Source organism: Mustela putorius, unplaced genomic scaffold, assembly GCF_011764305.1.
Source record: "Mustela putorius furo isolate JIRA1106 unplaced genomic scaffold, ASM1176430v1.1 tig00003942_pilon_pilon_pilon, whole genome shotgun sequence".
Taxonomy (NCBI): Eukaryota; Metazoa; Chordata; class Mammalia; order Carnivora; family Mustelidae; genus Mustela; species Mustela putorius.
In genome coordinates, this window is record NW_025422087.1 from 2,169,458 (window position 1) to 2,174,361 (window position 4,904).

General features: G+C 43.9%; 1 long non-coding RNA gene across 1 annotated transcript; it reads left to right on the top strand.

Moving 5' to 3' along the window:
• The first annotated feature begins 1,909 nt into the window (after positions 1 to 1,909).
• Positions 1,910 to 4,682, top strand: LOC123389052. Its single transcript, XR_006603586.1, has 3 exons — positions 1,910 to 2,768; positions 3,572 to 3,695; positions 4,642 to 4,682. It is a non-coding gene; the product is annotated as an uncharacterized LOC123389052 (long non-coding RNA).
• The last annotated feature ends 222 nt before the right edge of the window (positions 4,683 to 4,904 follow it).

Genomic DNA, 4,904 nt, shown 5'->3' on the forward strand with positions numbered 1-4,904 from the left:
CACCCAGGCGCCCCAAAATTCACCATCTTGACCATTCTTAAGTATAACAGCTCATGGGCATTAAGGACAGTCACACAGTGGTCCGGCTACTAACACCATCCACCTGCAGAACTCTTCCCATCTTGCAAAACTGAAACTTTCTACCCTTTTCACAACAACTCCCCACTCCCCCTCCTTCCAGCCCTGGCAACCACTAGTCTAACTTCTGCCTCTATGTGACTGATGGCTCCAGGGACCTCATCTCATCGGAACTGCGCGTTGCATTTGTCTTTTTGTGACTGGCTTATTTCGCTCAGCATAATACCCTCAAGGTTCATCCACAAATGCCAATATCTTTTTCATCCCCTGTACTTCCTGATAATCTCTAAAAGGAAGAATGTGTCCCAGCCTGAGCGGCAATGGGGAGGACCGGGTTTTGATAAAACTTGATATTATTAAGAAAACCACTGAAACTACGATGAATCCGCACAGGACCCCAGACTTTGTCAACCCTCGAATCTTGCAGTGACTAGTGTATACGATCTGTCTCCACTATATGTTAAAAAGTCAGAAAGTACACCACGTCCTGGCATTATAACTTTAATCAATGTGATCCAGAGAGCTTCCTGCTCAGTGACCTCTTTAAATTCTATGTCTGAGAAAGAACCCTCCTTTAACATTGAATCATGGTTCATTCATTCATTCATTCATTCATATACAAAGGTACCAGTATGGTGGGCACATACCAATGAACTGTACTGTTCCACATACCAGTATGGGGAGGTGGTTGCCATCTGCATCTGCAGACCCCATCGCCACTTTCTCCTCTCTGCCTCGCATCCTACAGGCTGACCCGCCGGGTTGGCTTTCAGTGGGATTTGGCTCAGGAGGCACTAGCAGGAGACTAGAGAGTGGTTGGCATATTTATTATCCTGGCTTTCTCTCCACAGGGTTGCTGTGGGTTGGCTGTTCCAAAGGCAACACTTTTCTGGCACCTGGTATGCAGCTAATGACCTAGAAAATGCTTTCACTACTCCCCTTCTCGATCAGCAAAAAATAATTAAAAGTGGTGAGCCTTCCCGTGTCAGGGACAGCACTGTATCTTAACTGTCTTGCCTCAGGGCTAAATCAAATTCTGCTGTTGTAATATGATCTGGAGGGACTTGTTTGTCTTGCTATTCTGCAAAACATCACACTGGTCCATTACGTGTATGGCATTATGCTAACTGGATCCAGGGAGCAGGAGGGGACACACATCTTAGGCACACTGGTGAGACACGAGCCTGCCAAGGAGTTGGGAGATAACCCCCCGGAAGTTATATAAACCCCCCAGGGCTGCTATACTGATGGGGTTCATAGGGGTCCAGTGGTCTGGAGCATGCTGGGATACCTCCTCCTACAAGAGAGGCACAGTTCTTGCACCTTACCCTAAATGCTACACAGGAAGTACAACACGTCATGGGTTTCTTTGGATTTTAGATGCAACACAAACCATAGTTTTTTGATATGTTGCTCTGACCTAATTATTGGGTAGCTTACAAGGCTCCCAGTTTTCTTTTTCTTTTTTTTTTTTTAAGATTTCATTTATTTTTGAGAGCGAGAGAGAACATGACAGGGGATGCAGAGGGAGAAGCAGACTCCCTGCTGAGAGGGGAGCCCAATGTGTGACTCGATCCCCAGACCCTGAGATTATGACATGAGCTGAAGGCAGACGCTTAACTGACCAACCCACCCAGAAGCCCAAGGCTCCCAGTTTTGAGAGGGCACAGGTCTTGTGCCCTATAAGGAGATCTTGAAACAGGTCCAGGCTGCATTACAAGCAGTCTGAGCAGCTGACCCAATAGAGAAGGAGAATCTGTGGCCAACAGAGACGCTGTGAGAGCCCTTGTTCACACCCACAAAGAAACAGATAAAGTCAACTGCTGACAATTATTTTCACTTGAAAAGCAGCTCCTGGACTGCGTGAGAGTCCCAACAGAGCCTGAACATCTAGCCCTGGGTCACAAATGACTATGTGAGTTGAACTATCATGACCTGGTTGTACTCAGGGGGATTCATTGTAAAATGTAAATGATATATGCAAGGCCAATCTCTGGCAGATCTGGAAACCACAGACTTCAGGATCGGGTGCTTTAGGCTGCCATGGTGCCTCTTCCCACCGCCTCAGTGCCCCTCTCTCAACACACACTGATGGCTTTAAAGGGGAGTTCCCTGTAGCCACTTACGGAGGAAAAAGTGGAAGTCAAATTTATTAATGGATGTACGTGGTATGATGGACCCAGACAGAAGCCACCCAACTATAGCCCCACTCAGGGATGGCTTCTAGAGAAGAGTGAAGGTAATCCTCCCCAGTGGGCAAAGCCTCAGCTATTACATCTGGTTAACTTTGTATGGAAAGGAAAGTGGTCTGAAGACTAACCGTCTGATTCCTAGCCAGAGGCTAACAGGTGCACCAGGTTGTTAGGGACTTGGAGAAAACTGCATGTTCGGTGATATGGCTGAGGCACCGGTATGTGGATGGGCTTCTGGAATGTGCATGGAGCGTAAAGATATGTATCTCCCACGTAAATACCCACCAGAGCATCTACTGGGAAGGAGGTGCTCAGTAATTGTATGAGTCATCTCAGGCCACCATAATAAAATTCCACAGACTGGGTGGCTTAAGCAACAGACATTTCCTTTTTCACTGTTGTGAAAGTTTTACGTCCAAGATCAAATTGTTGTCACGGTCGGTTGCTGGTGAGACCTCTCTTCCTGTAGAAGGCTGCCTTCTTTCTGTGTCCTCACATGTGAGTAGAAAGAGCTCTTTGATGTCTTTTGCTTTTTGATATTTCTTTGTTTCTTCATTTATTTCTATATTTCTGTATTTCTTTATAACCTTCCCCCCTGAGTTATTAAGACATAATTGACATAGAATCTTCCTCTTCTTAAAAGGACAATAGTCCTACTCGTCCAGGGCCCCACTCTTATGACTTCATTTAACCTTATTTCCTCCTTACGACTATATCTCCGAATGCAGAAACACTGAGGGTTAGGGTTTCAACACATGAAAAAATTGTATAACATTTGGGGAAATGTGATCAGTAACTGGATACTGATGGTATTAAGGAGCTGTTGTTCATTTTTTAAAGTGTCATAATGGTATTTAGGTTATGTCCTTTAGAGATGCACACCGAAATATTTATTGATGAATGAGCTTATTATGACTGGATTTGCTTCAGAACAATTTAGAAGAGGAGGAAGTGGGTGCTGGCATGGATGAAATGAGATTAGCCATGAGTTGGTAATTACTGACGGTGGGTCATTAGTACATGAAGGTTCATTATACTAGACAATTTTATATATGTCTGAAGTTTACTGTAATAAAAATTTTTTTTCTTGGGGCGCCTGGGTGGCTCAGTGGTTTAAGCCTCTGCCTTCAGCTCAGGTCATGATCTCAGGGTCCTGGGATGGAGCCCCACATCAGGCTCTCTGCTCAGCAGGGAGCCTGCTTCCCCCTCTCTCTCTGCCTGCCTCTCTGGCTACTTGTGATCTCTCTCTATCAAATAAATAAATAAAAATCTTAAAAAAAATTTTTTTTCTTAATCTTCAGCAATCGGTGTAAAAATATAAAGCATTGACACTTAAAGTGGAGTTCAAAGGAAAGTCATCCTGGGATGGGGTGAGAATGTTGGAGCCGCTGGACAAGAGGATGCTACTTGGCACTTTCTCTCAAAGTTAGTTTGTAGATACTGACTTTTCCCATGGGGAGGTGGAATGCAGATTATTTCTTTATTTTTTAAAGTGAGACATAGGGGTGCCTTGGTGGCTCAGTCAGTTAAGCGCCCAACTCTTGATTTCGGCTCAGTTCATGATCCAAGACAGTGAAGCTGAGCCCTGTATTGGGCTCCGCACTCAGCATGGAGTCTAATTGAGATTCTCTCCCTCAGCCCTTTCCCCTCCCCCGCAAATACATAAATAAAATCTTTTTTAAAAAGATAAATTGTGATATAATGGACATGTAACATTGTATTAGTCTTGGGTTTACAACATAAGGATTTAATATAGGTATATACTGTAAAATGATTGCCACAAGAAATCTAGCTAACGCTATCACCACATGTAGTTATATTTTTTTTCCTTGTGATAAAAACTTTTAAGATTGCCTCTTTAGGAACGTTTATTTTTTTTATTTAAAAAAATTTTTTTAAAGATTTTATTTATTTATTCGACAGACAAAGATCACAAGTAGGCAGAGAGGCAGGCAGAGAGAGGAGGAAGCAGGCTCCCCACGGAGCAGAGAGTCCGATGCAGGGCTCGATCCCAGGACCCTGGATCACGACCCAAGCCAAAAGCAGAGGCTTTAATCCACTGAATCTCCCAGGTACCCCTTTAGGAACTTCTAAATACACAATACAGTACTGTTAACTATAGTCACCATGCTGTACATTACATCCCAGGACTTATTTACTTTATAACTGGAAGATTGTAACTTTTGACCCCCTACACCCATTTTCCCCACCCCCGAACTGCTTCCTCTGGCAACCACCACTCTCTTCTCAGTGAGTTTTGTTTTGCTTTTATTTCTTTAGATTCTAGGTATACGTGAGGCCATATACTATTTATCATTCTATCTTTGGCTCATTTCATTTTTTTTGAAGATTTTATTTATTTATTTGACAGAGATCACAGAGAAGCAGGCAGAGAAGAGAAGAGGAAGCAGGCTCCCTGCTGAGCAGAGAGCCCGATGCGGGACTCGATCCCAGGACTCTGGGATCATGACCTGAGCCGAAGGCAGAGGCTTTAACCCACTGAGCCACCCAGGCACCCCGGCTTATTTCATTTAGCATAATGCCCTCAAGATCCATCCATGTTGTCACAAATGGCAGGATTTTCTTGTGTTTTGACTGAATTTTATATATTTTTTCTCTTTATCCATTCAGCCA